This window comes from Melozone crissalis, unplaced genomic scaffold (genome assembly GCF_028551555.1).
Source record: "Melozone crissalis strain CALT ecotype California unplaced genomic scaffold, PUWL_Pcris_2 ptg000005l_1, whole genome shotgun sequence".
In the NCBI taxonomy this organism is placed as follows: Eukaryota; Metazoa; Chordata; class Aves; order Passeriformes; family Passerellidae; genus Melozone; species Melozone crissalis.
In genome coordinates, this window is record NW_026535783.1 from 16036179 (window position 1) to 16045403 (window position 9225).

Here is a 9225-nt window from a genome sequence, read left to right on the forward strand (position 1 = left end):
ATGTCCTAACTCAAGGTCCTAATTCAGGGTCCAGCGGGAGAATATTGGTCAAGTAGGCCAGAAGGGAACACGAGTGGCTTCTGCAGAGATGTAATGCCTGGACCATGGCAGAAGATAAACCCTTGCATGCAAGCACAAGGCACATTGATGGAGATTTTAGACACTGCCTGTCAGACCACCAGGCTTCTTTATATAAAAATATCTTACTCCTGTGGCAAATAATAAGTCTGCCTTGATATTTCCAAAATCTACCTTAGAGTAACTAGGTGTAGTCATCTATGAATTAAGCAGAGAAATTAATTATTGAAGAAAATTTTACAGGAATTATACTTCTCTAAGTGCCCTGATGCCACTTTTCTCTTTCCTATCTCATTATACATATATCTTCAAGAATTATTTCTATTTTAAGAAGGCCATTCTCATGATGTAATGGACTTAAGGAGGCCTGACTATAGTGTGACTGCTGTTGTATGAATGTCACACTTTCATACTGCCTTGTGGAGAAAGCACTTGCTGGGCAGTACTGGCTCTGGGGGCACTGACAGCCAGCATGGCATGGCCCCAGCCTGCACTTCCCTACTGCAGTTATTGTCTGGCTCCCAGAATGAACCTAAGCCCAACTTCCCAGAGGTAAAAAGCAAATATTTTGAACCAGTGCACCAGAAGCACCATGAAAAATAAGAGATACCAATCCATACTTTAGGGTTTCAGCTTCAATCATTCTTAGCTAGTCAATCTGTCACGGGCACACTGCCAGCAACCATTTAATTTGTCTTACCTCCCCCTCTCTTTGGCCCCATGCTGGATGTAGGAAAAATGCCCATGGGGAAGAGGGGTCTTGATGTCAGGCTGGGATCTTTGATGGTGCCACAAACACAATGATATCATTGAAAAGAGTAAGTCACTCTTGATGCTTGTTCAGTTTTGCAGTTTCCCTCCTCAAAACACTCTGGGTTTGAAAGCTGTGAGTGGAGAATGGTGTTAAGTGAAATAATAGTGTTGCAATTACTTAGTTCTCACCTCAGGGTATTCTTGTCCTCACAGCTGTTCACAGTAGACAGCAGCAGGGATTTGTCACATACACAAGGGACTAAGGTGCTACCCACCTTGCAGACACCTCTGGTTTTGTGTGGAGCAGTTGTCCCCTCAGTGTCTGGGTCACAGCTCTCTAGCACTGTCTCATACACCTGTGCTTTACTGTTGCATTTACATCACTCATTCTAGATTGAAGAATTTATATTAATTTTGTGTACAAATGGTGATACCATAAGGAAAAAGCCCAGAGATCACTAGATAGTTCTTGACAGTGCTTGGTATGAACTAGCTGAAGGGTTTTCAAGATTGCCATTGATAATATTTTGGAAGTCAGATTCTGACTTGAGCAAGAGATGTGCTTGTAAAGTGCCGTATTCAGTTTCAGCCCTTCACTTCCTTATCCCTGTGACACAAGGTGCAGAAGTTTCTTCACCTTCAAGGCAGACTATGCTCAGCAACACAGCAAAGAGAAATCTAATCTAATCCACATCTCAGTTGTTAGCTTTGGCACTAGAAGACATATGTATGCATTAATACAGTGATCTCTTCAAATTCTTTATCTCACTTTTGTTCATACAACATTTGGTATCCCCGGCGTAACGATACTTCTGTCAAGCCCCAAGCTAACTCAGAAAAATCTGTGTTACATTTTGCAAGGTGGACAAGCACTCCAGCTGCTCTGTGTTGTTACGTCTGCAATCTGTGTCTTCCCTAAACTGGCACCCAGTTGCCTACACAGACCTGGCTGAGAGCCAGGTCAGGAAGCCAGTACAGGATATTATATCAAGTAGGCTTCCAAAAAGGGGAGCTAGAGCAAATGGCAAGCTGAGCAGACAGATGCGTAAAGCATTTATGCAACTGCCTGCATGTGAGCTAAGGCTAAATTATGCAATAAATTGAAACACCTGTTCAAGCATAGCCTGAATCCTAGGTCTTCCCTGAGGTACATTGACTACTGGGCAACAAGGGAGGGATGGCAAACTGCTGTCATCCCTAAGGTAAGGCAAGCTTACCTTAGTAAAGCTCCTTCCTGGTTGCCAGTACTTGCCCACACCTCTGGCAGCCCCAGTGGTATCATGGATACCACCACTGATGCTACATGCAATCACTGAAACTTACTCTTGACCATGAATATTTATGTATTTTCATGTGAAGCAGAAGAGCTTTGTGAGGGCAGAGACACCTGTGCTGGAAATGTGTGTTGCCAGGGGCTCAGACACTGGGAGGAGACTCCTGCATTGGCTGGATGGGGATGCAAACCTGCACCCCTGGGCCAGGGCCAGGATGAAGGCTCAAGGAACCTTCTCACCTTGGCTAGGCCTGAGCAGTGTCTGTGTATGCTGCATCACAAAATACCCCTCTCTCCCTCAGGAGAGCAAGCACCATGTGCCTTAGACACACCCTGAGATTGGGGAGATTGTACACATGAGGTAGTTGCATATACAGGCTTAGTCTCCTAAACTGTGTTTGCTCACATTAGGTGACATCAATGACCTAGATGTTCAACTTCTGGTCTAAAACCCCAGCCCTTCTATGGAAGTGCACTCTGGACAAGCCAGATGACAAAGTTTCTTCCTTTAACAGGAAATTCTTCTTTCTATCACCCTCACAATAATATTCTGGGAGCTGAATCATTAGTTGTTATATAAGCAAACAGACTTGTGCACATTGTGTTAAAAATCATGAGAAATTATGAGATGGCTGGAGATGTCAGTCAGCAGGATCTGAAAAGTTTTGGCTTGTTTGCTGACCCCCTGCAAGCTGTGAGCTTTCCTTGTCCCTTGGTGTTTAACTCAAAGCAGAAAGTGTCTGCAGTCTGCCTGTGCACACAGGCTGAGACAGACAAACCTGGTCTCAGGAGGTGCTTCTTTTCTTATGAGGAAATAAGCATTTCTGCCTATTCAACCTGGGGTGCAAGGATGACATTGTGTTTCCAAGAGAGTTAGGGTTTTGTCCCAAGTATCCATACTAGTATTTGGCTAATTTTTTCTGTATTATGAAAACAGGGAAATAAGAAGATAGCGATCTAAGTTTGTTTACAGATAATATTAATTATTATTACAGTTTTACAGATAATATTAATTTCATAGCTATTAAATTATAAATTTGTGTAGCTGTATGCCTGTATACATATTTTTTCATGTAATAGAAACAATTTACAGATTAATTTCCCTCAAATACACGCAGTAGTTTAATAATGGAAATATGCTACAGGACACAGATGCTATTCCACATGATACAAGGATTCTAATAGGCACAAATAAGTCAATTTTAAAGGAATCCAGAGGTTTCATACATTCTAATTAACCTGCAGCTTTCCACATTATTTTGGTATTTGATGTACAAGTTGCAAATTTCCTTTCCTCTCTCTGTTGCCCTGGTGTTATTTCAAGAGGTCGAACATACATTGACAGAGGTCGCAATTTTCAGATGTTCAACATTTATATTTTTAAAATCAGCGGCAGTGGTGCACCTAGCTTTTAAGACAGTATTTGCCAAGCTTGTGAAGCTGAATTTCTCTTCCAGAAAACAAAATTTTCTCCCTCTCCTGGCAATCCCTGGCATGCATTCCCTGCACATCTGAATTCAGATACCCGAAGACATTCCTGCTAGCCAGTGTATAACCATACATTGCCACTTCAGTATGGCATTCTGGTAGAAACTGTCCTAGCCTCCATGGCAGACCTGGAGCAGTAAGACTTGTAAATTTTCAAGGTAGGATTTAAATGTAGCAAAATCAACTACCAGAGTAAATTTCACTACCAAAGCAACATTTGCAAAATACAAGATAGTCTCAGATTCACAAGAACAGTGGTTTAAAGCTGACTATTGTCTAAGATAGAGATTAAAAAAAAGACACAAAACAATAGCTTAGCTTTACAAATTAGCTGGTTTAGCTCATGGTGCTTTAACTGTGCCATTATTTGGCAAAGCCAGGTATGTTCATTTTGCTAGTCATGCTGGGATTGAACAATTCTCTGCCATGGTGTGATCTATCAGAGACCTGTTGGGAATGTACTGTGATGTTGTTTACAGTTGATTGGTTTGACTAATACTTATGCTCTGTTAAACTTCAGGTAATGCCCTTCTGACATCAGAAGCCTCCGGCATCCCTCAGTCTATACCCATTCTGGTGTATTATAGATATGAAACTTTCAGAACAAGCTGCTCACAGTCTCCCTTGCTGCCCTTTTTTAAAACCACACAAATTATTCCACTGTTATTTTCGTTTCTTAGCTCCCAGGCCAAGGAAAAGATGGGCCCAACAGTGTTGATAAACAGAATTTTAGCTATTGAATTCATAAGATTTCCACAGTGGGTGGAATAAAAAATACATTACATCCTCTGCTTTCCAAGTATAGAACAGATATTTCACCTACAATGAAACCTACTAGGCTAATCATGAAACTTGGGAGTATGCATATTCAACTCCTAGGCATTTGCACATTAATCTGCTAATTAATTGCAGAGAAAAACAACAGAGCTGATCAGCTAGTGAGCACTCTGGGTGAACAGAATGTTCTAAAGGCTCCAGGGAGTTCAAAAAAGTTGGAAGCAAACATCCATGTGGTAAAGCTACTTTTCCTCAAATAGATGGCAGTAGAAAGGGGTGCCCAGGGGTAATTGGATGAATACTCCATTTATCTTAAGCCCCAGCTAGCACAATCAGAGAGGGCAAACAAAACAGAGTATGAGTGCTAGGCAACGGTCTGGACTGCAGCGCACCACATGCCGCAGCTCTCACAGAAGCTGCTGAGTGGCTGGGAGCAGGCGGGTAGTATTTCAGTCCTTGGCTTCAGATGCAAGTGCTGTAAGCATCCCCGCATTCCGCTCAGCTGCAGCTGTAACTGTCACTGGAAGTCTGCAGAGACATCGAGCTGTTCAGATTAGCCATGACCTTTTACACTGCCATATATATCCTGAAACCATTCTGTCTTTCAGAAAGAATCCCATTCCCAGTGGTTTCTGGCCACATGGGTATGTCTGTGAGTATGCATGCACACTGTCACATGCTTACATGCTTTGGAAAGTTCTGCTCTCATTTTCTGCCTTCTAACCATTTCCATAAGCAGCTGGTCACAGTCAAGCGTGTGGCCTTTTAGTGAAGAGTTCTCTGGAGGCAACTTCCTACTAAATCATGGCTAGGGACTCTTTCGTTTGTCTGTCTCTGGTTGATGGCTCTAGATTGACTCTGAAGAAAGACAGGGCATGGACTAACAGAAAAACTATTTCCAAATCTGGCTTAAGTCCACATTAGGAGGCAGGGGGTTGGTGTTTTTTTTAAATGACATAGGTTTCAGCTACTGAGTTTCTCAGTTCCCTTGTGCAGAGGTGTCTCTGCCTGTCTGGTGATTTTCTGATAAGACTAGTCTCATTTCAGTAGTAGCTCTTCTCTTTGTGGAGCTGCTGTTGATCCCAGCCATCCCCTTGGCATTGTCCCACATCCTCCTGTCCAGACAACCAGCCTGCTTCAGGAAAGTCCACAAACTCTTAGCACTTGCCTTTGACAATGGGTTTCACATTTCTGCATTAGTCTACAAGAGACACTCACGTAACCAATTCCTTCCTTATCTAGGCTGCCAGTTCCACTGCTGCATCTGTTCCATTTTCCTCTGCGAGCCGGGTGCATTTTACTGGGGCTTCTTGCAAGCATGCCTCAGAAGATTCAGTCAGAGCAGAGTAGGGAAGTTTGCTTAGCTTTTAGTACTAACTGTGCTGACCTCATTAAAGTTGTTCTCCACAGATTGCCTTAGCTTATTTAAGAATAATAAATCTCTGGAATATATGCCACTAGTGCCTTGGGTACTCAGATACTGTCCTTGGTACCTTGGGTACCTCTGAACTCTGGCTATCAGCCAGGGAGTGCAGGCAGACCATCCCCAGCACTGAAATCTGAGGAGAAGTTGCCTTATCTCTGCTTTGGGGTTTGCTCTTTTTGCTCCCATTTATTGGTTACACCAAATTAGATTGATGGTTTTCTGAGATGGAAGACTGGCTGCTTTTACCTTGCCCTTTCTCTAAGGAATAAATACAACATGGGGCAAGGTGACAGCTGCAAGACTTTCCATATTCCACACATCAGGTTGATAGAGAAACATGTAAAATGAGTGCCAGAAATTTTGCGATAGGATTGTACTTTTTTTAAGAGGAAAAAAAAATCCCAGAAAATGGTTTATTCTAGTTGATATGTCTCAGCGCTTTTGCAGAAATCCGTATAGGCCTTCAGGCAGAACAAAGAAAAATTTAAAATCACAAATGTTCATCTGCAAAGAAAGCCAAATAGACCTTTATGCATATGGAGTGTGTTAGCTCTGCTTTACGTTGTAGAATGCCTACAAGACTTTTAAACAAAATATGTGTAGCCTTCTATGACACAAAGATCATTGTCTTAATTTAAAAGCTGAGCATGGCAAAGCAGGGAGACATTTCTGAACACCTAAGCTGCTGGGGAGAGGGGGCTGAGGCTGATGCCAGAGGGCATTTTTCCAGTGTGTTACATTGCTTGCCCAGCCTTTTTGGCCTCACCACTACCTTTCCTCATCTGCTTGGGCACTTTGGATTTACAGCCATTAATAAAGCGCCTGCTTCAAACACTGGTGTTAAACCAGGTGGCCCCCATGCCTTGCCTGTGCCACCCAGGCCAGTGTCCTTTCACTCAAGTCCACATGATGCTCAGCATCCCCAAGGTCTCTCCCCATCTCTGACCCTTTGCTCACTCCCAACAAGACACAAAGGGCACAGGTGTTATCAAGGTAGAATTTGGAGCCTCCAGAGAGAGGAGACAATACAGGGGCTGCTGCTTGTAGAGTACTCTGAGATGTGGGAAAGAGTCTCCTTTGCAAATGCAATAGTCATGGCAACGGTTTTCTTCAGCTTTTCCTGCAGAGCAGTTATTCAGCTTTAGACATAATTCCATATATTTGATTTGTAGTCAAACCCTGAAACTCCTTTTCTTTTAACATTCCAAATGCAGGGGTTGCTTAGCTTGCTTTTCCAGCTCTAGCATCAATGACTGCAAGAGCAGGATCAGGTCACAGCTGAATGAAATGCTAGTTTCTTAGACTTCTCTCTTAGAAGGACACAAATTTCCACCCTTTGCCAGAGTATCCCTGCATACCCTTTTGAGTGCTGCATTCTGCTGCAGTGCTCAGGAAACTCTGCACGTAGCATGAAGGCAGCTGCCTGGGAGAGGTACAGCAGAGCTGCAGTCTGCAGTGAGTACAGCCTCAGACAAGCAACAGCAGCTTCATTTGGCTGGAGTTGCAGCAGTAGTCAGCCAGCAGGTCAGCACACTAAGCATCTTGTTGAGTGTGGCAAGCAGATGGGCAGTGGTAAATAATGACAAGAATCACACCTCAGCATTGAACTGAGATGGTAATTTTTATTTGCAGGCTCTTAGTATTCAAGATAGCTGTCTGTGTGGTTCTTGAAGGATCTATGCAGCAATATGAGCAGACAGTAAGACTTGTGGGGACACTTTTTTCTGAACTAGCTATTGAAAGAGAATAACATTGAAGTGTAAATGACCAGAGGACTTCAACTGTAAAAGATTGGCTGAGAGCTACACAGTAGGATACTACCTGCAAGTATGGATCTCTCACCAGAAAAGCAACTGGTACCTTCTGGAATCACACAGAAGGAATGATTTTGTAGAGGTGGAAGAAATCACTAGCAACAACAGTGCAACAGGTCAGGAGCCCAAGAACAGGAGTCTCTGGGTTGCTGATGTTTGGTCCAAGCCTGTTTTTTCCTTTTCTAAATGTTTGTCTGCATAAGATTTCAGGACAGGCCTCATCTACCCCTATTTCTCTTAGACATATTCCCATTTTCTTTTCCTTGTTTTCTTTGCATAATCCTCCTATTAGTGTAATTTATAGACTGTATGCTACAGACATGTTTTCTTTTATCCACCATTTTAAATATCACAGGAAAAAAAGTACGTTTACACTGCGGGGAAAAAATAAAAAAGGTTATAAATACTGTAGACAGCACTTCAATGAATCAGCACTGGCAGAGGAATGCCAAATGCTTCCCACAGCTGAAACTCTTCACCCTTGCTCACAGTGCTTGTGGCTCTCCACAAGGAGCTTAGGCGGCTCTGGCCACCCCACTGTGGCAAAGCGAGCAGAGAGGAGCAAAGAGCAGAGAAGAGCAGGGGTCCAGACCCACCGTGCTTGCAGTAACCCTGAACTGCTGCAGGCAGCTTGCCTGTTGTTGACAGATAGTAATCACAGCCCTGGGGACACTGGGGGTGATTACCTGAGAAACCCTCTCACTCTGCTCAGCTCTTTCTGCCATCCCAGGCACCAAGACTGGCTGCACTGAGGGTGCTTCACAAGGGCTGTGGACACTCAGCAGCCCCTTGACTCACAAACTTGCTTTCCTGCAGCACAAGGGCACAGCCTGCATGCAGCTGAAGCACATGGTATGTCCATAAATGATTCTTGGCCTAAATTCTCGAGACAGAGATACACAGCTGTTATTCTCCTCATTTGCAGAAAAAGGAACAGTCAGATCACAAAGCATTGTATGGGAAATCACAGCACATGCAAGAACTGTCCCAGCTAGCACACCCGGTACCTCCAACAAGCATGGTGCTGACCAGCATAAGCAACATTATAGATGCTGATCCAGACACTAAAGCCCCTCTTACTGCCTTCTCAGCAAGGAACTAATTGTTGCTCAGAGCTAACTGTCCTTAAATTTGGAACAGTTCATTTTCAGTATTCAGAAATAATAAATAACCATGTTTAATTTAACTGCTACCAGAAAAAGCAAAGGTTTCCAGTGCTGTTTTACATTTGTATTTCATATAACCAATACAAAACTATGGTGATACCTAATGCAGGCTGGCTTACTGACTCACTGCTCGCACTCCTATCAAGTACACAAGGAGAAAAAACCACTGAAGAACTGTCTTAAATCTGTTCAAATATGCTTGAGAACTAGCATACTCTCCAGGGCAGCCTGTTTGGTTCTTGATTTGTTTACTTTTCGACAAATCAGTCACCCTTGTACTTCTTGTCTTGCTAATTCATAAATTCCTTTGCGCCCGAAAAGTTTCAAAAATTGTTCTGCCAGGGCCTGTGCCCCCCAATGTGTTCATTGGTATAATTTTCTCAAAATTCTTCTGGTAAAACTTCTGGAAACCAATTATTTTCAATCAGGTAACTTTTACTTACTTTCTTT